The sequence below is a fragment of the Protopterus annectens genome, chromosome 2.part0 (assembly GCF_019279795.1).
Source record: "Protopterus annectens isolate FY-2018-M chromosome 2.part0, PAN1.0, whole genome shotgun sequence".
In the NCBI taxonomy this organism is placed as follows: Eukaryota; Metazoa; Chordata; order Ceratodontiformes; family Protopteridae; genus Protopterus; species Protopterus annectens.
Window position 1 is genome coordinate 745,466,729 of NC_056728.1, and position 26,181 is coordinate 745,492,909.

At 45.0% G+C, this 26,181-nt stretch overlaps 1 protein-coding gene across 1 annotated transcript in view; it reads left to right on the forward strand.

Annotated features, from left to right (window-relative positions):
- KIAA1958 (KIAA1958 ortholog) overlaps positions 1–26,181 on the forward strand; it is a 1,025,890-nt gene that overhangs the window by 161,217 nt on the left and 838,492 nt on the right. The window lies entirely within an intron of this gene.

Consider the following 26,181-nt stretch of genomic DNA (forward strand, 5'->3'; position numbering starts at 1 on the left):
AAACATACTCTGCAGTGTGGTTTTGATTCTTTAGAGGCCTCTTATAGAGCCGCAGTTACAGGTTCTGTGATTCGAAGAAATGCTTGGTTAAAAGAACAGAGTTTACCTGATCATGTTAAGGCAAAATTATTGGATGCTCCTTTACAGCATGATACCTTGTTTGGTGTTAAGGCAGAAGAGGTGTTAAAGAAAATGGAGGATAAAGCTAAATCTATGCAAACAGTGAAGGATTTCTTACAGGTGCAGCCACCTCGATTTAGCAGAAATTGGCCAACAAAGAATTGGTCCTTTCCAGTGTCAGACAGGCCAGAGAGAGGCAGATACAGACGCCCAAGAGGCAGATCTCAACCCCAAGGCTCAAACAGACTACGACAGTGGGGCACCTCAACCCCAAAAAGAGGTGAGGACAAGTCTCAACCATACAGGAAACTGTCACAATGACTTTCCCCTTTGTACGCCAAACACTTCCCTTTTGGAAGCCCCCTTAGGGGGAAAACTAGCACTTTTTTCTCAAAACTGGCAAACAATCACCCAAGACAAATGGGTTCTGAATATTGTGTCTCAAGGTTACAGGTTCCACTTTCATAATTTACCAAGGCTAAAAGGAATGCCAGACCTGCCACAAAATCAATGGGCAGAGGCACAAAAACAAATGTCAGCCCTCATGGACATGAGAGCTATTCAAAAAGTACCACAACAGGAACAAGGACAAGGATTTTACTCAAGACTCTTCCTGGTCCCCAGAAAGGACAAGGCCTGGAGGCCCATACTAGACCTTTCTATTCTAAATACTTACCTGGATATTCCGAAATTCAAAATGTTGACATTACAGCAGCTTCTACCCATGCTGGGCAAGAAGGCTTGGCTTGTTACTCTGTACCTCAAAGAGGCATACCTGCATGTCCCTATCAGACAAAATTGCAGAAGATACCTCAGATTCAAAGCTGGTACAATCCACTAACAATTCTCTGCACTGCCCTTTGGCTTATCTACTGCGTCCAGGATCTTCACAAAGTGCCTGGCACCAGTAATTTCATTTTGCAGACAAAAAGGAATTCAAATATATCCATACCTGGACTGCCTCATTCAAGCAGAGACAAAGGACACTCTCTTCTACAGCATCTGGCGTTTGTAAAAAGGTTGCTAATTTCTCTAGGGTACACAGTAAATGAAAAGAAGTCAAAACTAGTGCCCCCACAACAGATTATATTCCTGGGTGCCAGCTTAAATACAACGACCCAGATGGCTTACCTCACGCCAGACAAACAAGTTCAACTAACTGAATATTTTCAATTACTGGCAAAAAAGTCCCATCTCCTGTAAGAAAAATTCTGCAGGCCTTGGGATTCATGGCATCCTGCATACTACTAATGCCATATGCCAGACTGCATATGAGGACATTACAATGGTACCTAAAAAGTGTTTGGACTCAACACTCTCACAGTTTAGAAGCAGTAATACCAGTGATTCCCTGCCTACAACAGGAGTTTCGATGGTGGGCACAGGCATGTCACCTAAACAAGGGTCAGCCTTTTACCCTACCCACAGCCAGGCAGACTCTAACAACAGATGCTTTGGATTACGCCTGGGGAGCACACATGGCAGGAAAATGCATTCAGGGCAAGTGGACCACAGACCAGATGCATCTTCACATCAATCAAAAAGAGATGTTGGCTGTTCAAAATGCCCTAACATCTTTCAAGGACCTTCTGCATCCAGGACAACTATTATTAAAGACAGACAACACCACAGTAATGTGGTACATAAACAAGCAAGGGGGCACTCATTCTTTTCCCCTATGCAGGCAAGCCATGACCTTGTGGAACACAGCTCTAACATATCAAGTTCACCTGCAAGCACAATTCCTGCCAGGAATATCATGGACCCTTACGAATGGAAATTGAATCCACAAATCTTCAGCATGGTAACGCAAAAATGGGGATGCCCAGACATAGATCTTTTTGCCTCCCCACTGAATTGCCAACTACAAAAATTCAGCACAAGGACTTATCACAAACAAGCATGGAAAGTGGATGCTCTTTTGTTCAGCTGGAAAAACCTAAAAGTTTATGCCTTCCCACCACTGCCTCTCCTTTCAAAGGTACTCCTAAAAGCCAGTCAAGAAAAAACACAGATGATCCTGATTGCTCCAGACTGGCCACGCCAGCACTGGTACCCTATCTTAAGGAACTTAGCTCAAGGCTCACCTTGGATTTTGCCTCAAATTCCACACCTTCTGACTCAACAAAACAATCAGATCCTGCATGCTCAGCTCAAAACCCTAAACTTGGCTGCATGGCAGATTCATTAGTCAAACAGGCAACACCTCTCTCTAAAGCTGTTATGGATGTCATTTTGGAGGCCAGGAGGCCTAGCACCAGGAAAGCTTACTCAGAAAAATGGAAGAGATTCTGCGTGTGGAACCAGGCTCAAAGTCTTGACCCTCTTGTTCCAAACATTCCTCAGATTTTAGAGGCCTGTCCTTCTCATCAATTAAGATCCACGCCTCTGCCATTTCAGCACATTACAACACGGATCCTCCTTTATTCTCTCATCCCTTGCTAAAGCAGTACCTCAGAGGGGTTAAAAATACAAGACCACCCCGGAGAGCACCAACACCAACTTGGGACCTCAATTTCGTTTTGGAAAAACTGACCCTGCCACCTTTTGAGCCAGCCAATACAGCCGATCTAAAATTTTTATCCTGGAAAACAGCTCTGCTCCTGGCAGTAACTTCAGCACAAAGAGTCTCAGAGCTACAGGCATTAATGGCAGTGGAATCTTATCAGGACAGGTTTTCTTTAAGGACAAACCCTACCTTTATGCCAAAGGTGGTATCTAGTGTGGCTCTTAACCAAACCATCCATTTGCCAACTTTTTTATCCAAACCCCCAGAATACAGGGGAGAAACTTCTGCATTCTTTGGACATGCACAGGCAGCTACGCTTCTACTTAGACAAAATAAAAGTTTTCAGGAAAACTGAGCAACTGTTTGTAGCATATGCTGCTGGATCACAGGGCAAGGCTATCTCAAAGCAGACTATATCCAAATGGATAGGACACTGTATTCGTTACTGCTACACACAGCATGGAAAATCAGTCCCAAACAACATTAGGCCACATTCCACCAGGGCAACAGCCACTTCAACAGCCTTTCTCAGAGGAGTACCTACCAAGGAAATTTTGGAGGCTGCAACTTGGAGTTCAGTGCACACCTTTACCAAGCATTACCACCTGCATCTTTACTCTAAATCCAGAGCAGGATTTGCCACTGCAGTTCTGCAGGGCCTCCTAGCCAATCCTAACTCTTTATAGACCAGCCACCCAGCCTTGGCTTTGGGATTCTACCCAAGTGTAATGACTGCAGCAGTGTAACACGATGAACATAGTGCAGTTTTGTACCTACCATAAATGTAGATCTTCGAGTGTTCACACTGCTGCAGTCCATGTTACCCTCCCTCCATCCCCTCTGAACTAGCTGGACATATCTATATCTTTCTGTCCTATACAACCTTTGTGGTGTATTTGCTTATAACTGAAGGTATTGTTTTTATTTTATATGTATATTTTTATTAGCGATATGTATTGCCTACCTACTTGGGGGCACCTGACATCTGGGGCAAGAAAAACTGAAGAAAATGGCATCGGATGCATCTTATATACCCCTGGCGCACTGACGTCAGGGAAGAAGCGACAGCAACCGACGCCGGACCAAGACTTTGGAACTTTGGCCGACTGTGGAACTGCCTGACGGCAGGATAACCCAAGTGTAATGACTGCAGCAGTGTGAACACTCGAACATCTACATTTATGGTAGGTACAAAACTGTACTTTTTCGATCACCATATTCCGAAATGGCTTCGGTAAGCCAGCCGACTACCGATCTTCTGAAAAAATGTAAGGATAAAGACAGAGAGAGACCACACAGGTCCAAAGTTGCCGACTATGCTTCCCGTTAAGCTAGATGCTGGTTCACCGGCATTCAGTGAGGTGCTTTCGCAGCCCCTGATGCCCGCTTCAGTGGATTTACAGGCCTCTATCGAGACCCATTCGGTGTCTGGTATGCCGCAAGACTCTTCTTTGACTACGGAACCTGCAGATATCTCTACCTTGGATGGGTCCGGAGCTGCTGAGCAGGCACTGGCTTTTGAGGAAGTTCTTCGCACTACCGATGTTCGACACAAACCGACGACTTCTTTCACGTCTTCAGTTCTGTTTAAAACTATTGAGTTTCTAAGGCCAAGAGTACGCGCTACGTCTAAAAAAAAACGACCACCAAAGCTCATGCACATGCTCCCTTGCCACAACATGAAATGTTTAAAATGGCAGAAGACTTTATTATGCTGATTTGGGGAAGTCAGCCTTCCTCTGCTAAGAGAAAAAGAGTCTTATAAGGCAATCTCACACCCTGCCCTACGAGAGATGCTCCATATCCTTAAGTCTAACTTCACACATTACTTGATCGAAAGGCCTGAATCTAATATGCGATATCAAGAAAGCCTGTTGGAGAGACAGCTTCAACAGACCAAGAGTCCGACGACTCTGAGGTATGTGATTATGAAGACATGCCCTTATCTGCTTATGAGGATTCAGATGCAGGGGAATCCATCCCCTCTGTTTTTTCTCCAGAGGATTTCGTTTTGGTGAAACCTTACTTACTTTAAGAGAGCATTTCCACTGGGAATGCCAAGACTATCCTCAGTCCAAAAAGAGACTCAGAGAATTTCTAGATTTGACACAACATAGGCCTTTAGCAATAGCCCCAGTCCTGGATGTTGTGGATGATGTCTTTATGAAATCCAGTTTAACTCCTGATACTTTACCCCCCTGCTCCTAGGAAACCAGATGGGTACTACAGAGTACCTGACTAACAAATTCCTTTTCAAAAATCTTGTTGCTGATCCAGAGGTCATCTCCCAGGGGTCTAAGGGTATCAAAGCAACTACAGCTAAGAATCCCACCCCTTCAGACAGGAATTCCAGAGCTTTGGACAGATGGGGTAAGAAAGTATATACCTCTGCAACTCTCGCCATTAGGGCTTTGAAATGTCAGTTTCACATGCTGAAGTACCAGCAACATATTATGGAATTTAAGCAAAAAAATAGCTACCTTTACAGACTGTGCAGAAAATAAAGAATTGCAAGAGCTTATGCATTCTGCAAGCCAAGTCAGCAAGCATACTGTGTGCATAAAGGCATAAAGTGTGGCTTTGACTCCCCAGAAGCATCTTGCAGGGCAGCAGTCACTGGTTCTGTACTGAGAAGACATGCTTGGCTTAAGGAGCAGACCTTGCCAGACCATGACAAATCAAAGTTATTAGATGCTCCTTTGAACAAGGACAATCTGTTTGACACCAACGCAGAAGAGGTTCTTAAAAAGATGAAAGAAAAAGCTAAATCTATGCGGACAGTCAAAGAATTCTTGCAAGTACAGCCTCCTAGATTCAGTAGGCATTGCCCCTTGAAACATTGGTCCTTTCCAGCCCCTTCAAGACCAGCTCAAACTAGATCCAGGGGAAACAGACTCCCCCAGACTACAGTCTAAGGGTATGCAGAGACCTAAGCAATGGAGTGCCTCTACGTCTAAAGCAGGGAGTGCTAAACCACCCCCTTACAGAAAGAATTCCCAATGACTTCTCAACTCCTCTGTCCAACTGATTGTGCCCCTAGGAGGAAAACTTGCCCTTCATGCAAAAAAACTGTATTTCCATCACCAAAGACAGATGGGTCCTCAACATTGTATCCAAGGGGTACATATTTTGCTTCCACTCACTGCCAACCCCAAAAGGGTTCCCAGACCTTCCTACAAACCAGTGGGCAGAGGCACAAAACCAAGTTCAATCCCTGCTCTCTATAAGGGCAATTCAACCTGTTCCTGCAGAACAGATAGTTCAAGGACTCTATTCCAGACTTTTCCTGGTACCCAGAAAAGAGGGCACTTGGTGCCCAATCCTAGATCTTTCAATTCTCAATACCTTCCTGGTGGTACCAAAATTCAAAATGCTCACCCTGCAGCAGCTTCTACCTATGCTAGACAAAGATGCCTGGTTAGTCACCTTAGACTTAAAAGAAGCCTATCTGCACATCCCTATAAGGGCGTCATGCAGGAAATATCTACGCTTCAGGGCAGGATCTATGCATTATCAGTTCTCTGCTCTTCCTTTTGGCTTATCCACTGCTCCCAGAGTATTCACAAAATACCTGGCTCCAGCCATTGCTTACTGCAGACAAAGAAATATTCAAATTTACCCATACTTGGACGACTGCCTGAGTCAGGCAGGCAGTCAGGAAATGCTGTGCAGCACCTGACATTTGTAAAAAAAAACAAAAAACTTCTAGCCTCCCAGGGGTACACCATCAATGAAAAGAAATCAAAACTAGTCCCCAGTCAAAAGATTGTATTCCTTGGAGCAAGCTTGGACACAGCATCCCAGATGACATTCCTCACTCCAGAAAAACAAGCCTGTCTGACGGACTATTTTACTCAAATGGCCACCAGAACCCAGCTATCTGCAAGGAAAATTCTGCAGGCCCTAGGGTTCATGGCCTCGTGCATTCTTCTAATTCCATATGCCAGACTGCATATGAGGAAAGTTCAATGCTACTTAAAAAGTCTTTGGTGCCAACATTTTCAGGACCTGGAAACAGTCATTCTTTTAATACCCTAAGGACAGAGTTCCTTTGGTGGGCAGCAGCATGCAACCACAACAAGGGGACTGCCCTTTATTCAACCCCACGCTACCCAGACCCTAACCACAAACTCATCAGACTATGCCTGGGAGGCGCACATGGATGGCAAGTGCATTCAGGGCCACTGGAGCCCAAGTCAAATTCATCTGCATATCAACCAAAAAGAGATACTAGCTGTGCAGCATGCTCTGACAATTTTCAGATCCCTACTCTCACTAGGACACTTGCTAATAAAAACAGACAACACCACAGTTATGTGGTACATCAACAGGCAAGGGGGAACCCACTCTTACCTACTCTGCAGGCTAGCCATGGCCCTGTGGAAAACTGCCTTGGACATGCAGGTCCATCTGCAAGCTCAATTCCTGCCAGGCAAGCAAAACTCTCTGGCAGACAACTTAAGCAGAAATCTCTTAGACCTACATGAGTGGCAACTAGAGCCCAGCACCTTCAACCTTCTGATTCAGAAATGGGGGACCGCAGAGGTGGATCTCTCTGCCTCCTCCTGCAATCACCAGCTCAGCAAATTCTGCACCAGGACACCTCACAGCAGGGCTTGGAAAGTGGATGCCCTATCCTTCCAGTGGGTAAATCTGTCAGTCTGTGCCTTTCCCCCTTGCCTCTTCTCTCAAGAGTATTCCTCAATATAAGACAGGACAGACCAAGGACAGATGTTCATCGTGCATACAGCTGCAGTAATCACATATGGGTTCTCTGCAGTCAGGCGGTCCCTCGGTCGGCCGAATTCCAAAGTCTAGGTCCGGCGTCGGTTGTTGTCCCTTCTTTCCTGACGTCAGTGCGACAGGGGTATATAAGACATGGCCGACGCCATATTCTTCAGTCTTTTTTGCCACGCGGTGCCCGAAGCAGAAGCAGTTCGCAAGTGCCGGTCAGCCAGCTCCTGAATTTACGAAAAATTGGAAACCGAAATCTTCTTTAAAGCTAAGTACCCCGTTGGGGAAACTTTTCTTGCCTCAGACTGATGTCAGACAAAGTTAACAATTGTATTTCTTGTGGGAAGCAAATACCGCATAAGGATTTCCATTCCCTCTGCATACCTTGTTTAGGCCCAGACCACGACGTCTCGGGCTGATGCTTTTGCGCGACTTTCAATAAACGCACTATTAAGCGTCGGGCGGAGTTCGCCCAACATTATTTTGGTAAAGCCTTTGATTATAAAATGTCGTCGGAGACTCCGACTACCGTTTTGTCCAAAAAACGCAAGGACAAGGACCGACACGCGAGGCCCGCGGTCTCCACCGACACCACGCCAAAACCGGCTACACATGGTCCGGTTCTCAGTGAGATGCCTATGCAGTCCCTGACTACCGATGACACTTCCTTGGCGGTGTCTTCTGTAATCGAGACCGCAGGTACCTCGGCCCTTACTCAGACTACAAACACCGAAGCCACTGTGAGTGTTGAGCCTCCTAATGTGGACAGGTCCACTTCCACCCAGGGTGTCTTTAGGCCCTCATCTTCCTTTTCCATTAAGGCCTTTACTAAGTCCAAATCAGCCATGCATCCCAAGAGGCCTGTTGTTCAGGGCCCATCCCCAGGCCCCATGCCTAAAAAGCAGATGCTTAAAATGGCTGAGGATTTAATTACTCTCAGGGGTTCCCAACCCCCTCCAGACAAGAGACCCAGAGTGGAAGAAGATTCTCCCTCTTCTGAACAGGGCTCCAGTTTCTCAGAACATTCTGATGTAGAGGAACACTCGTACTCTCCTTATGAAGATTCCGATGCAGAACAGTCCATTCCTTCTGTATCTCCCCCAGAGGATTTTTCTTTTGGGGAAACCTTGCACACCTTGAGGGAACACTTCCATTGGGAAGGCCAAGACTTTTCTGATTCCAAGAAAAGGCTTTGGGAATTTCTTTTGTTACCTCAACACAGATCTCTGGCTATACCTCCTGTCTTGGACATACTTGATGATGTTTACTCGGAGGCTTGTCTCAATCCGGATTCCCTGCCTCCTGCCCCAGTCAAACCTGATAGGTACTACAGAGTTCCCAACTCTCACCAATTTCTTTTCAAAAGCCATAATGCTGACCCTGAAACCATTTCTCAAGGCCCCAAGGGAATGAAGGCCTCTACAGCCAAGAATCCACTACCTTCCGAAAGAGCATCTCGATCCTTAGAAAGGTGGGGAAAAAAGGTATACACCTCGGCCACCCTAGCCATGAGGGCCTTAAATTGTCAGTTTCATATGCTTAAATATCAGCAGTTTCTGTTACCACAATAAGAAATAATGTCTCAACCTGAACCACCAGATTTGAAGGAATTGCAGGATATGATGCATAGTGCAGAACAAGTGGATAAACATACCTTACAATGTGGCTATGATGCCTTAGAGGCCTCAAGTAGAGCTGCTGTTACAGGATCAGTCATTCATAGACATGCCTGGCTTAGGGAACAAAGCTTGCCTGATCATGTTAAAGCTAAACTACTAGATGCTCCTTTACAAAAGGATGTACTGTTTGGTACTAATGCTGAGGAGATACTACGGAAAATGGAAGAAAAAGCTAAATCTGTGCAAACTGTCAAGGCTTTTCTACAGGTGCAACCACCTCGTTTTAGCAGAAATTGGCCTTCTAAAAACTGGTCCTTTCCAGCCACGGACAAGCCCCAAAGAGGTAGATACAGGCGCTCAAGGGGCAGAGGACAATCTCAAGGATCATATAGAGGCAGACAATGGCAAACTCCAGCACCAAGAGGTGGCGAAGACACTGCACAACAATACAGAAAACAAACCCAATGACTTCCTCCTTTTCATGCCAAGCAAGTCTCAGCTGGCAGCTCCCTTGGGAGGAAAGCTGGCATTATTTACAAAAAATTGGCATATTATCACAACAGACAAATGGATTCTGGACATTATAAACAGAGGCTACAGATTTCATTTTCACACTCTTCCAAAAATGAGAGGCATGCCAAACCTGCCACACAATCAAAGGACAGAGGCACAAATACAAATTTCAAAACTCATGGACTTGAAAGCTATTCAAGAGGTACCTGCTCACGAACAAGGTCAAGGTTTTTATTCCAGACTATTTCTGGTACCAAGGAAAGGAACCGACTGGAGACCCATTTTGGACTTATCCATCCTAAATACATTTCTACTTGTACCAAAATTCAAGATGCTCACATTACAGCAGCTTCTTCCCATGCTGGGCAAAGGGTTTTGGCTGGTAACATTGGACCTCAAGGAGGCATACCTGCATGTCCCAATCAGACAAAGCTGCAGAAGATACCTTCGATTTCTTGCAGGTTCAATCCACTATCAATTCTCTGCATTGCCCTTTGGCTTATCTACTGCACCCAGAGTATTCACGAAATGCCTGGCATCAGTAATCGCCTACTGCAGACTTCAAGGGATACAAATTTACCCTTATTTGGACGACTGTCTGATCCAAAGCGGACAGCAAGCACATACTTCTGGAACATCTGGCTTATGCAACACGGTTACTGAACTCTCTGGGATACACAATCAACGAAGAGAAATCCAGGCTAACACCATCTCAGAAAATAACTTTCCTGGGTGCCAACTTGGACACACACACCCAAATGGCCTACCTTACGCCAGAAAAACAAGGGCAACTAACTCAGTACTTCAAAATACTAGCAAATTGTACCAGGCTTACTGCAAGGAAAATCCTGCAGGCTCTGGGCTTCATGGCATCTTGCATTCTTTTAATCCCATGTGCAAAGTTGCATATGAGAAAACTTCAATGGTACCTAAAAAACCTATGGTCTCAACACAGCCACAATTTGGAAACAATAATACCAATAATTCCATGTTTGCAAAAGGAATTTCTATGGTGGGCCCAAGCATGTCAAGCAAACACAGGTCTCCCATTCTGCAAGCCTCAAGCAAATCAAGTCATCACAACAGACGCCTCAGATTATGCCTGGGGGGCGCACATGACAGGCAGGTGCATTCAGGGCAAATGGTCCCAAAAGGAAAAGCACCTTCACATCAATCAAAAAGAAATGCTAGCAGTGATAAATGCAATTACAGCATTCAAGGACCTCCTGCATCCAGGACAATTATTGATGAGAACAGACAACACCACAGTAATGTGGTACATAAACAAGGAGGAACACATTCATACCCCCTGTGCAGACTAGCCATGACACTTTGGAACTTGGCTCTGGAATGGCAAATCGAACTTCAAGCACAGTACTTGCCAGGTTTGGAAAACACGCTGGCAGACAATCTAAGCAGAAATATGATCCGCACGAATGGAAGTTGCATCCTCAGGTGTTTACAAAGATAATCCAAGCATGGGGGAGGTCAGACATAGATCTCTTCGCCTCCCACAGCAATCACCAATTGGAAAAGTTTTGTTCAAGGACCTTTCATCCAAAGGCCTGGAGGGTGGACGCCCTTTCATTCAGTTGGACAGCATGGACAGTGTACGCTTTACCACCTCTGCCTCTTCTGCCCAAGGTGCTCTTGAAAGCAAGAGCAGACAGACCGAAGATGATACTGATTACTCCAGACTGGCCAAGACAGCACCCACTCCTGAGGAGCCTAACACATACTCCTCCCTGGCCTCTACCTCTAATGCCTCTTCTGCTGACTCAGCACAGCTACAAAACTCTTCACAGTCAGCTGAAAACACTCAGTCTCGCTGCATGGAAAATTCCTTAACACCACAACAGAACCTACTCCCCAAAGAGCTGCAGAACGTCATTCTGGAGGCCAGAAGGCCATCTACTAGAAAGGCTTACTCCGCAGAATGGAAACGGTTTTGCTCTTGGAATGAGAAAAAAGGCCAGGACCCTAGAAAACTGAATTTGCCTCAGGTATTACAGTATCTTGCTGAGCTGCTGAACAGTGGACTTTCCTTTTCCTCCATTAAAATCCATGCCTCAGCCATTTCTGCAGAATTCAACACGGATCCACTGTTATTCTCTCACCCACTTGTAAGACAGTTCCTCAGAGGGGCTAAGAATATAAGACCACCAAGGAAACAACCAGTGCCAGCCTGGGATCTTAATTACATTCTGGAAAAATTAACATTGCCTCCCTTAAAACCAGCTGCCTCAACAGATTTGCAATATTTGTCCTGGAAAACAGCTTTCCTTCTGGCCATTACCTCAGCTCGTAGGGTTTCGGAATTACAAGCCCTCATGGCTGTGCAGCCCTTTCTCATCTTCCATCAGGACAGGGTTTCCCTTCGAACCAATCCGTCATTTATGCCTAAAGTGGTATCCAGGGTAGCTTTAAATCAAGCCATACACTTACCTTTTACCCCAATCCTCAAAACAAAGGGGAAAGGCTGCTACATTCCTTAGACATCCATAGACAGCTACGTTATTATTTGGACAGAACAAAACCTTTCAGGAAATCAGAACAACTTTTTGTGTCCTATGCTGTAGGAGCTCAAGGGAAGCCTATTACCAAACAGACAATTTCAAAATGGATAGGCCACTGCATACGATTTTGTTACTCCTATCATGGGAAATCTGTCCCTACAGGCATACGATCCCACTCCACCAGGGCCACAGCTACCTCTACAGCCTTCCTCAGAGGAGTTCCTACCAAAGATATTTTGGAGGCAGCCACTTGGAGTTCTGTGCATACCTTCACTAAACACTACCACCTGCCTTTATATTCCAAAACTAGAGCAGGCTTTGCCACTGCTGTGCTGCAGGGCATTCTGGCTCATCCCATTTCCACCTAGTGCCTACCACCCTGTGCGTAGCTTTGGGATTCCACCCATATGTGATTACTGCAGCTGTATGCACGATGAACATAGTACAGTTTTGTACCTACCATAAATGTAGATGTTCGAGTGCTAATACAGCTGCAGTACAGGTTTCCCTCCCTCCTTCCCCTCTTGGTAAAGGACTAGTGGCTAACAACCTCCTCATACAACCTAATTTGGGTTATCCTCCTATGGTGTATTTGCTTGCAACTATTGTTTTTTGGTTACATTGCATTGCTTGAATATATATATATATATATATATATATATATATATATATATATATATATATATATATATATATATATATATATATATGTATTGCCTTCCTTCAGGGGGCACCTGACATCTGGGGCAAGAAAGACTGAAGAATATGGCGTCGGCCGTGTCTTATATACCCCTGTCGCACTGACGTCAGGAAAGAAGGGACAACAACCGACGCCGGACCTAGACTTTGGAATTCGGCCGACCGAGGGACCGCCTGACGGCAGAGAACCCATATGTGATTACTGCAGCTGTATTAGCACTCGAACATCTACATTTATGGTAGGTACAAAACTGTACTTTCTGATTGCCCCGACTGGCCATGCCAGCACTGGTGCCCACTCCTGCACAACCTGTCACCAGTGCCATTCTGGCACCTACACCAGAATCCAACCCTGATCTCTCAGCAGGGGGGGGGGGGCAGGTCTTGCATCCACAAACGCAATCTTTAATTCTTGCAACCTGGCTTATTCCTTGAATTCTCCCCCAGTAACCAGCCTAAGCAAGCAGGTACTCGACGTCATTCTTGAAGCCAGAAGACTTGGTACAAGGAAATCCTATGCTGATAAGTGGAAAAGGTACACAACTCTGCCATCCCTGCCTCTAATCCTAGATTACGTAGCAGATCTACTCCACAGAGGCCTATCCTTCTCCTCCATTAAGATCTATGCCTCTGCCATTTCGGCTCATTACAACACTGAGCCAGCTCTCTTCTCTCACCCTCTTATCAAACAGGTCTGTGAGGGGCAAACAACTTAAGGCTGCCTAGGAGAGCACCCACCCCTGCTTGGGACCTTAACTTTGTAATGGAAAAGTTCATGCTACCCCCCCCCCCCCTTTGAGCCTGCAGTGTCAGCAGAGTTAAAATTCCTCTCTTGGAAAACAGCCTTTCTTCCGGCCATCAGAGTGTCTGAGCTACAAGCACTTATGACTGTGGAACCCTTTATTTTTCCATGCTGTTGACTAACCCTTCCTTTATGCCTAAAGTGGTGTCCAGTGTGGCTCTCAATCAATTTATCCATTTGCCAACTTTCTTCCCTAATCCTCAAAATAATCCTGCACTCCTTGGACGTGCAGAGACCGCTCATATTCTACCTTGATAGGACTAAGCCCTTCAGGAAATCTGACCAGTTAGTAGTCGGCTTTGAACCAGCGGCAGAGAGCAAGGCCATTTCAAAGCAAATAATTTCCAAATGGATAGAGCACTGCATCCATTTCTGCCACAAGCACCATGGGAAACCAACCCCTCATGCGGTTAGAACACATTCCACTTGGGCAATTTCCACCTCTACAGCATTCCTCAGGGGAGTCCCACCCAGGACATCCTGGAAGCTGCTACCTGGAGTTTTGTACTGACTTTCACCAAACATTACCACCTGCCTATCTTTTCCAAATCCAAGGCGGGTTTTGCAACAACAGTCCTGAAAGGCATACTAGCCAGCCCCAACTCTTCTGGACTGCCTCCACCCTTCTTCAGCTTTGGGAATCTACCCAAGTGTGATGACTACAACAGTGAAACACGAAGAACATAGTACAGTTGTGTACACTAACCATAAATGTAGATGTTCGAGTGTATTCACTGTTGCAGTCCTGGTTTCCCTCCCTCCAGCCCCCTGGTTTTCTTTCTCTCTCCTATCTATGACCATTACTAACCCCTTCTGGGGTATTGGTATTTAACTTTTACTGGTGGGGTTTTCCCCACCATAACCTAGCTCTCTATTTGGGGGGTTCCTGACATTTGGGGCAAGAAAAACTGATGTAATGCCATCTACTGCCTGTTTTTATACCCTTGACGACCTGATGTCAGTCCTGGAGTGACAGCATCTGATGCAGAAATACCAAGTCTCTGGTATTCAGGCCAACTGAGGGCTACCTGCAGGTAGATAACCCAAGTGTGATGACTGCAGCAGTGAATACATTCTAACATCTACATTTATGGCAAGTGTACACAACTATACTTTCTTGCTGGAGATGGTGCAGAATATAGCCTAGGATGCTATCAGGTCCTATGGAAGCTCTGTTCTTTGGCTTGGATATAGGGCCTTTGACAGTTGATTTATGGAGCTGTGAGGTGCAGGACAAGTATCGGAATGTCGACTGGGCCTTTGGGGGGGGGCAGGGGGGTGAAGTTTGCACTGAACTTATTTGCTGGCAGGTTAGCTAAGTCAACAAGATCAGTGTAAGTGATACTGTTAAGTACTAATTCGGAACAAACCTCGGCTTTGCCATGGAGGTTCCTGACGTAACTGAAGACGACTTTGTGGTTTCCCTTTGATGTCCTTCAAGAATGCAACTGCAGTCATAACATATGGGTTGTCCTGCCTCAGGCAGCCCTCGGTCGGCCGGATTCCAAAGTCTGGGTCCGACGTCGGCTGATGTTGCATTTCTCTCCAACGTCAGAGCGGCTGGAGTACATAAGCATCAGCCGACGCCATTTTCTTCAGTCTTTCTTGCCGCGCGGTGCCCGAAGCAGAAGCAGTTCGCAAGTGCCGGTCAGTCAGCTCCTGTATTTTTCGAATCCGAAGTAATCAAAAAAGCTAAGTACCCCGTTGGGGACCTTTCTTGCCTCAGCTGATGTCAGAAATTACTGAAAAAGTTAACAATTGTCTGTCTTGTGGTAAACAAATACCTCATAAGGATTTCCACTCTTACTGTCTTCCTTGCCTTGGCCCAGACCACGACGTCTCGGCCTGTGTCGCCTGTGCTCGCTTCAATAAGCGCACTCTTAGGCGCCGGGCGGAGTTCGCTGAAGACTTTTTCGGTGATAAATTTGCTTATATAATGCCGTCGGAACTTCCGACATCGTAGACTCCTAAGAAACGAAAAGACCGGGACCGATATCCTCGGCCCGCGTCTTCCACCGACTCCACGCCAAAACCTACCGCTAGTGCTCCGGTTCCCCCTGAGACAGTTATTTCACCGCTCCGAACCGAAGACACCGCTTTACTGATACCTCCGATACCGGAGGCCACACCGACGCCAGTTATAGATTTTCCTCCGGATACTGAAACCGAGGAAATGCCCGAGACCATTGCTGTAGATAAGGTCACTCCTGCACGTGGAGCTGCTAGGCCTCCTATGGCCATGTCTATTAAGGCCTACACACGTGCTAAGGCAGCCAGCAAGACCAAGCACCTTACTGCTAAGGCCTTACCTCAGCCTACTCCTGAAACACAAATCATGACTATGGCCGCAGACTTAATTTCCATGATTAGAGGTTCACAGGCCCATCCTGAGAGAGGATCCCAGCCTCCTCCTGATAAGAGGCCCCGGGTTGAACCCTCTGACCCTATCCCTTCAGATGAAGATTCTGAGGACTCTGTTCACTCCGATGGCCAGGAAGAGCCCTTCCAGACCTATGAGGACTCGGATGCAGAGGATTCCATCCCCTCGGCCTCCCCCCTGAGGATATTTCTTTTGGGGAAGTTCTGCATACCATGAGGGAACATTTTAAGTGGCAAGGCCAGGAATATTCTGATTCCAGAAAGCGCCTTCGAACCTTCCTTAAAAAGCCCCAACACAGGCCCCTGGCTATACCTCCTGTGCTTGATGTTTTGGATGACCTATACTCTGACTCCAGTGTTACCCTGGATACTCTTCCTCCTGCCCCAGCCAAGCCAGACAGATATTATAGGGTCCCAGAAACACATTCTCATTTCTTTAGGGCCCATGCTGTTGATTTAGAAACTATTTCTCAGGGACCTAAAGGGGTTTCAGCATCCACCTCCAAAATCCCTTGCCTTCCAACAGGAAGCTAGGTCATTAGAGAGATGGGGGGAAAAGGTCTACACCTCCACTACTTTATCTATGAGAGCTCTGAATTGCCTCTTTCATATGTTTCAATATCAGGATTACCTGTTAGATGATTTACAGAAAACATTGGCCTCTCCTGAACCTTTAGACAGGAAGTCTTTGCAGGAAGCTGTACATAATTCTCAGCAAGTCAGCAATCACTTTCTGCAGTGTGGATATGATGCATTGGAAGCTTCATGTAGGGCAGCTATGACAGGGGCGGTCATTCATAGACATGCATGGTTAAAAGAACAACCTCTACCAGATCATGTTAAGGCAAAACTTCTTGATGCACCTTTGGAAAAGAACAAGCTTTTTGGTACTAATGCTAAAGATGTGTTAAAGTCCATCGAGGAAAAAGCAAAATCAGTTCAGACGGTCAAAGATTTCCTCCAGGTTCAGCCACCCAGATTCAGCAGGAATTGGCCTTCTAAAAACTGGTCCTTTCCTAATCCTGAAAGATTTCAAAGGGGTAAAAACAGGCGTGGCCGAGGAAGAGGACAATACAGAGGTTCTTACAGGGGACGACAATGGCAACCAGCAAACCAAAGAAGTGACACAGGGACAATCTCAATGACTTTCCTCTACTTCCGCTGACCAAGGAGCAAATAGAAGCCCCCTTGGGCGGAAAATTATCTCTGTTTTCAGACAATTGGCACAGATTGACAAAGGACAAATGGATTTTGGACATTATAGACCAAGGTTACAGGTTCCACTTTCATACCTTACCAAGAAAACAAGGCATGCCAAACCTACCACAAAACCAGAGGGCAGAGGCTATCAAGCAAATTTCTCTGCTTGCTAAGATCAAAGCAATAGAAAGAGTTCCACAACAAGAACAAGGCCAGGGGTTTTACTCAAGACTGTTCCTTGTTCCAAGAAAAGAAACTCAATGGAGACCAATACTGGATTTGTCCGCATTAAACACTTTTCTCATAGTACCAAAGTTCAAAATGCTGACTCTACAGCAACTCCTTCCCATGCTGGGCAAGGGGTCTTGGCTGATTACTCTGGACCTCAAGGAGGCATACCTGCATGTCCCTATCAGACACAGCTGCAGAAGATACCTCAGATTTCTTGCAGGGCCAGAGCATTATCAATTCTCAGCATTGCCATTTGGCTTATCTACTGCGCCCAGAGTATTTACAAAATGCCTGGCTTCAGTAATTGCTCATTGCAGGCTCCAGGGGACCCAGATTTACCCATACCTGGACGACTGCCTCATACAAGCGGACGACAAATTGATTTTGACAAAAAACTTGAACTACGTCATACAATTGCTACAGGCTCTGGGATACACAGTCAACTTCCAAAAGTCAAGACTTCAGCCATCCCAGCAAATAACCTTCTTAGGAGCCAATCTAGACACAGCCTGTCAAATGGCTTACCTGACAGAAGACAAGCAAGAGAAGTTAACTCATTATTTCAAAGGTTTGGCAAAACCCACCCAGATGACTGCAAGGGAATTCCTACAGGCCCTGGGTTACATGGCATCCTGCATTCTCCTGGTTCCATTAGCAAGACTACACATGAGAAAGCTTCAATGGTACCTAAAAAGCCTATGGTCTCAGCACAGCAACAACCTAGAGACAACCATACCGCTCATTCCATGCCTACAAAAGGAATTCCTATGGTGGGCCTCAGTAAGCCAGGCAAACACAGGTATGTCATTCAAAAAACCTCAGATAACACAGACCATGACCACAGACGCCTCAGACCTTGGATGGGGGGCACACATGGAGGGCAGATGTATACAAGGACAATGGTCTCCAAAGGAAACACATCTGCATATCAACCAAAAAGAAATGCTGGCAGTAATGCATGCCATCGAGGCCTTTCGACAACAACTTCAGCAAGGCCATCTACTGATGCGGACAGACAACACCACTGTGATGTGGTACATAAACAAGCAAGGGGGCACCCATTCCTACCCCCTATGCAGACTGACAATGAATCTTTGGGAAAAATCACTGAGCCTAAACATACAGTTGCAATCCCAGTTTGTTCCAGGCAAAGACAATGTGCTGGCGGACAGCCTAAGCAGGAATTTCATAGATCCACACGAGTGGAGGTTACATCCGAAAATCTTCACACAACTCACCTCGACATGGGGTAGGCCAGAAGTAGACCTATTTGCCTCCCACCTCAATCATCATCTACAAAAATTCTGTTCAAGGACATACCATCCACAAACTTGGAAAATAGATGCTCTTTCATTCAACTGGAACTTTCTAAAAATCTATGCATTCCCACCTCTGCCACTGATGACCACAGTATTACTAAAGATCAAAGCAGAGAAGCCCAAGGGGATCCTAATAGCTCCAGACTGGCCAAGACAACACTGGTACCCACTACTACGGAGCATATGTCACAACAAAAAGTGGGCTCTTCCCCAATGGCCCCTACTTTTGACTCAACACAACTTCAAAACAGTGCATCCAAACCTTCAGACACTGCAGCTAACAGCCTGGGAGATCCCATGAATAACCTCAATCTATCTCTCTCCAAGGAAGTTCAGCGGATATTAACAGAAGCTCAAGACCATCCACCAGAAAGGTTTACTTAGCAAAATGGAAGAGATTCAGCATTTGGAATACCAGCAAGGGACATGATGCATCATTATTGAATATCCCACTCATCCTGGAATATTTGGCAGATATGCTACAGAATGGACTCTCATATTCTTCCATAAAGATACATGCTTCAGCTATCTCAGCTAGATATAACACTGATCCGCCTGTGTTTTCACATCCTTTGTTAAGGCAATTCCTCAGGGGAATCAAGAACATTAAGCCACAAAGAAAGGCTCCAGTGCCAGCTTGGGACCTCAACTTTGTCCTAGAAAAACTGACTCTACCTCCCTTTGAGCCAGCAGCTTCAGTGGACTTACAATTTTTATCATGGAAGACAGCTTTTCTGTTGGCAATTACCTCAGCAAGAAGGGTCTCGGAACTACAGGCCCTAATGGCAACACCACTGTTCATAATCTTTCACAGAGACAGGGTCTCCTTAAGAACCAACCCTACTTTTATGCCAAAGGTGGTATCTAGGGTTTCTTTAAATCAAGCTATTCACCTGCCTACTTTCTTCCCCAATCCTGAGAGCAAAGGGGAAAGACTGTTGCATACCTTGGACATTCACAGACAACTTCGCTACTACCTGGACAGAACCAAGACCAGTAGGAAGTCTGATCAGCTTTTTGTACCTTACGCCCCTGGAGTACAAGGAAAAGCAATTTCCAAACAGACTATTTCAAAATGGATTGGACATTGCATCAGATTTTGTTATTCCTTCCATGGGAAGAATGTTCCAGCCAATGTCAGACCACACTCCACCAGAGCTACAGCCACCTCTACAGCATTCTTAAGAGGGGTGCCTACAAAAGACATTCTAGAAGCTGCTACATGGAGCTCCGTGCATACATTCTCCAAACACTACAATCTCCCTTTATATTCCAGATCCAGAGCAGGCTTTGCTTCGGCAGTCCTGCAGGGTTTGATTGCCACACCATCTCTTTCCTAGAGCATTCCTCCTCTCCCAGCTAAGCTATGGTATTCAGCCCATATGTTAAGACTGCAGTTGCATTCTTGAAGGACATAGTACAGTTTTGTACCTACCATAAATGTAGATGTCTGATAGATATGCAGCTGCAGTCGGATTTTCCCTCCCTCCATACCCCTCTATGCCTTGGGTCCACTCCTATCCCTGTTTCTCTTAGCTGGGGATATCTGTTATGGTGTATCTGTTTATTGCTTACTTATTTGTCTGGAATCCTGTTTTTGTCTTCCAATTTGATTACAGCCTTCCTTGGAGGGCACCTGGCATCTGGGGCAAGAAACACTGAAGAAAATGGCGTCGGCTGATGCTTATGTACTCCAGCCGCTCTGACGTCGGAGAGAAATGCGACATCAGCCGACGTCGGACCCAGACTTTGGAATCCGGCCGACCGAGGGCTGCCTGAGGCAGGACAACCCATATGTTATGACTGCAGTTGCATATCTATCGGACATCTACATTTATGGTAGGTACAAAACTGTACTTTTTGGAGGCTAGTTTCAATTCATAATTGGCTGTAGAGGTTTGCACTAGTGATCTAATTTGCTTGTTGAGGCTAGGGAGGGAGTTTTTCCAATTTGGAATTTGTTCCTTTTTAGCCTTGGACAACAGTTTCTTCTTTTTGTTGTAAAGAATGTTTCCTTGAGGAGCAGGTTTTAGTTCTTTTGGGTATGGCTGAGTCCATGCAGTTGTACAGGTGCTTGTATACTGCATTGACGTACTGTTCAGCATAGATGTTTGCATCCTCTGAGGGGGGCGGTGGTGTGAAGCTACAGATACCCTCTTTTAGGAGGTTGTTGTCAGCTTTTGAGAAGTTTTTTAGCTTGATTATGGCTGGGGGGGGGGCTAGGTGAGATAGTAACGTCAAACAAGACTGTCCGATGATCTGATCTCACCAGGGAAGAACATACTGTGAGTGGTGCAGCAGTCACCTATGTTGGTGAGAACAAAGTCCTGAATGTTATCTCCCTGTGTGGGGGGTGAGACGAGCTGGTCTAGTGCGTTAGAATTGATGAAGTCAAGGAGTCATCGGGTGAGTACATTAGTGCAGGAATAGTTCACCCAGTCTGTGGTGGGGTAGTTGAAGTCACCAAGAATCAGGATGTTAGGATATACATTGGAGTCAAGTAGATCCAGGTAAGAGAAGTAGGTGTCCTGTGTTATGAAGTGGGTTCTATATCTGTGTATAACTTGGATGAGTGTCTTGCCAGCTGTCGGGTCCACCTGGAATAGTTCCTGTGCGTCATGCTGGCAGACCAGTCTGGACGTGCGCCTGCTCTTGATGAAGATAGAGATTCCACCACCCTTAGTCTTCTCTACCTTATTTTAGGGTCAGAATGTGTGGAATGAGGTATAGCCAGGTAAGGCAGGGGGTGCTGTCCGCAACCGTTAACCAGGTTTCCATGACCACACAGACATCAGCATCTTCCAGTGTAAGGAGAGCCTCCAGTGAGTGCATTTTCAGGTTAAGCCTCCTAGCATTTAGCAGCATGACATTCAATTTGTTTTTTGACAGATCTTTTATGGTGGAAGATTTGTCTTTGGGACATTGCCTAAAAAAGGCACAATGGGGGAGGTGAGAGCTTTGGCCAGATTCTGGAATCCCAGTGGTGACAGGTGAAGGCCTTCTCTGGCAAAGCACTGAGGCCTGTCAGCCATGTCATCCCAGGCAGACTGATACTGGATCCCCTTGGAATGACATCAGAAACTAAGCCAAATGTTGAAGTCAGTTATTTTTTGTTGGCATTGTGGTAACATTTTTGGTAAAGCTAGGATGCAGCTTAAAGCTAGGGTCATACGTGCATGGGAGACGTACTCTGAAAGCGCAATCATGTCTCGCTTTGTATAGTCCAGGGAAGTATATCTCAAGTCATTCACACCAACATAGACAATGACAGAGTCATAAGTGTACTTGTTGTGGAGAGACTTGAGTGCGTGCGTTATGTGGTGCATTCTGGCACCAGACTGACAACTGACCCTGACCTTCTTGTCGAGCCTGGTGAGGGGGGACATCTGTGTGTCTCACAATTGATTCGCCAATGACTAGTATGCTTAATTTATTGTTATGCCTTATGGGCAGTGATGGTTTATTGTTTTGCCTTATGGGCTGTGTTTGTAAGACACCGGTGTGTTGTCTGCTGTGTGTGATGTGTATAGTGATGTGTGTGGATTGTTTCTGTGTGTATTTTGAAGGTCTCTGCTATTTAGGTAAGTTTTTATTGAGGACATCTGCATAGGTGGGCGTGTGTTGTGCGTGGCTATGTGATATGGATGGTGTGGTGTTTGTGATGGCAATCTCCTCTTTGTCAGTAGTACTGACTGTGGAGCAAGAGAACATGGATTCCAGGTTACTGATGTAGAAGCATTTCTTTCAAGTAGTAGAATTATATGGTATGAGAAGAGGGCTGTCCGTAAACATGAGGCAGTCGCTACACTGTTTCAGTATGCCTATGCCGACCAGGCTGGCAGGAGAAACTAATGGGAATGTCCAGACGTAGTGTTCCAAATACTTGGGCGGACTTATGGAGAGAGGGTTTTGATAAGGGTTTGTCCACAAGACTGTAGACCACAAAAACCTTAAATGTGAAGTAACTGGCCTGAAGGACAAGTGCTAAAACCAAAACTAAGATGCGTAGAATAACAGATAGATACATTTAATCAGGCTACTAACAGTACTAAATGCAGCAGAATAAAAGCACTTAAAGACTTAAGAGCACACGATAAATAGGGTGATAAAGTAGGAATAACACAGTTACAGTAAAGGCAGCTGAATAAACTGTAAACTTTGTTTTTTTTTTTGATTGGAGAGGGAGGAAACAGAAGATAGTTCAAGATTAAGAAGCAAAGGGGGTTGGCCTTCCCAAATACTCTTTCTACTCAGTAGACTGAGCTGATGAGATGGGACGAGGAGGAGTGTCCAAAATCAAAAAAGCAAGGGGATAGTCCAAGATTAAGAAGCAAAGGGGGTTGGCCTTCCCAAATGATCTCTCTACTCAGTTGAGTGAGCAAATGAGATGAGAATGGGAGGAGTGACCAAAATCAATTTAACAGCAGGGGCAGGCAGTTCCAAAGCCAACAACTTTAAGAATACACCACCTGGTTGGGAAGGAGAGAAGGGCAAAAATGCACGCACAGTACAGAAGACAAATATATAAATGCAGTACAGTACAATCAGGTGCAAAAAAGTATACTTGTCAGTTGGTATATCAGATAGTTATAGAATCCAACACAGCCAGGTAGTTAGCTCTGCACAAATCCACAGAATATATGTCTTTGTACTAGAAGTACAACTGAGAAAATAAGCCTCAGACAGTCAGATAAACAGAGATGTTGGCCAATGGCTAAGAGCTTAGGTGGGCTGACTCCAAAGAATGCAAAAACAACCCCCACCTGAAAGTAGCTGCTGAACTACCCTGAGAAACAAACAATGCGCACAGAATACAGAGGACAAATATGTAGATGCAGTACAGTGCATTCAAGTGCAAAAAAGTATACTTAGTTGGTATTATCAGATGGTTGTAGAGTCCAACACAGCCAGGTAGCTAGCTCTGCAAAACTTCACAGAATGCAAGTCTTCTAGAACAAAGACTTGCACAACTTCACAGAATGCAAGTCTTTGTTCTAGAAGTACCTTATTCCTGAGGGTTTTTTTTTGTTTGCTAGTTGTATGGTTCTTATCTCATTTCTTATTTATTTCGAATAAAGATCCTATATTTGGTATCAAAAGAAAAGTAGCATTTCAGCCCTGCTAACTGCAGATTTTTATAGGGAGAAGCTTCTAGCCTACTTCCCTTCTAGTGGGATACATTTTCTCACACTGAATGGTGGGAGGGTCTCATGCGCAGCCCTGTCTTCTTTCTGGAGTAATGTTAGAGGGACTGAAGCTTTGAAGGTAGACACAACTTTACCCTCTTGGATGCAAGTCTGTTGCTAAAATGGCCTTCTGGGTCCCACAGGTGCTGAACTCTTCCTTGATTTGTGAGAGAATGGACCTGTGTCAGTCCTTTTAGGTAGACAGTAGGTGCCTAGAGGAGGTGCATAACCCTGACTGTTGTCTGATAGGATGTGTTGTGGATTGTAAACCATCCTGACCACTCTTGATTAAGTGGAGCTCAAGACCACCTAATCTGATTTTGGGATTTGTCCGTGGATTTGCCTTCCCTTGGTTGAGGGGTATTCAAGGCTGAGGACTGCCTGTCCAGTGCCTCCCCCTGGACTCTGTAGATTTTTTTTGGCCAAGGTAGAAGGGATGGAAGCCTGCCATATTATCTTGTGATAGAGCTTGTGGTTCAAGGCCTAGATATCAAACAGATACTTTGGTAGTTTGAATCACAGTTGTCTGACTATAGCCTATCTAGTGGACCAGAGCTTGTAGGAGCATGCCAGCCTCCTTGAGTCTAGAAGTATGCAGGTGGTGTTATAATAAATGTAACTGGCCTACTTTTATTTATTGACTACTAGCCTCTGCATGAAGATGAGGTTGAAGTTGATCTTCAGTTGCAGGTTTTGTTGAGTATTTTAAGTGATTCATTGGGGTGCTTGCTGAGAAAAGTATAAGCTTGGTTTCCTTCTCATTTAACAATAGTTTACTGTGCTGCAGGCACTGCATTGGTATGTTAAAACTGTCCTTCAGACCCCAACAGTTTTAAATAAATTTGACCCCACAACCTCTCCACTCTGTCCATACTGTGATTCTCAGAAGGCGGCTGTTTAATGTATTTTTTTGAGCTGCAAATGCTCAAACTCTGTTGCTCTCTAAAAATCAAATTACAAACAATGGGATACGAGAAAACTACCCTTTCTTGGGAATTTTATTGCTGCATATCCCTCCTTCGGGTTTGACGAAGTTACAAATACGCATGCTAGTTACTCTGTTTTCCCTAATTAAATTTTAGATTACTTTGCACTGGAAAGATAGATCCCAACTCTGTTGTGGAAAGGGTATAAACAGATGGAAATCAAGTACATAACAGCCCACAAGTATTTAATGCATAGTCAAAAATTACATCTGCCCTTTCTAGAGTATTGGAGATTATAATATTGTTCAACCACTTTTTACATTAAAGATCTGTATGTATCTTACATCTTTTAGTGTTTGGGATCAGCTTTACTTTTAACTACTTTATCACTTTTTTGTTTACTTCACAATCTTCTTCTCTGAGGGCCTCTAGCTTGTGTAAGTCTGGTTTAAATGAATAACCATACAATATCAAATGTTTAGTTTACATGGTTAGGCTAATATGTATATAGTTTAATTGTACATTATATGTTGGTATGTACTAGGAATTGCTGGTTAATGCTGCCGTTATCACTGATGACAAATGTCTTTATTGGTGCTATCTATACTTTATTCATAAAATATAATAAAGATTTTTGAAAATAAAGAAAAAAAACTCTCCTTTCGGACATCAGCAAGGTTCGGAGATTATGAGCACTGTGTGACAGAGACAGGTCATTTCCTTGATGTAAAAGGTGAATACCTGTGTTGTATTGCTCCTCATGTCTTGTTTAAAAAAAATAGAAAAGTTTCAGTCTTTAAATTGATTTCTGTGTGAACCATGTTAATTTATAGTATCGTGAATGGAAGTCTTGCCAGGCTGCTGCCCAAGAACAAAACCATAAGGTAGCTCCTGAAGTAAATAAGGATTATTGAGCTACATCCCATATCCTTATCGCTGAATAAGAAGAGAGTTGTCAACTAAATGAAACGCCACAGAAAAGTCCTAGAAAATGGCTGTGATTTGTGTTGTTAAAAGTAGTTTAACAATTTCTGTTGAGCTTGACGGCTAGAACTGGAACCATGTTGGTTTAAAGACAGGAGATGGTTATTGAGGAATCTGGAAAGCTGTATATTAACAGTTGTTCATCATATTTGTCACTGCTGCAGTAGCCTTAGCTATATGGGTTATGTCCTGCCAAGGATGTAACAGCTGGCCAACCTCCAAAGCTTCAGGGCTCCTTCCAAGCTCCCAAACCGTCAGCTCAAGCTGAGTAGACTAAAAAAACATTTTTGGGTACCAAACCCTTAAGAGCTTTCCTACCACTTAATGTACTCCTCTGAGTCTTTCAAAGATTGATGGTTAGCTTGTGCTATTCCCTTCCTGGACAGATAAGTTCCCTAAGTGGACAAGGGAGAGCCACTCTTGTCGGTCCTGGGAGAGGAATCG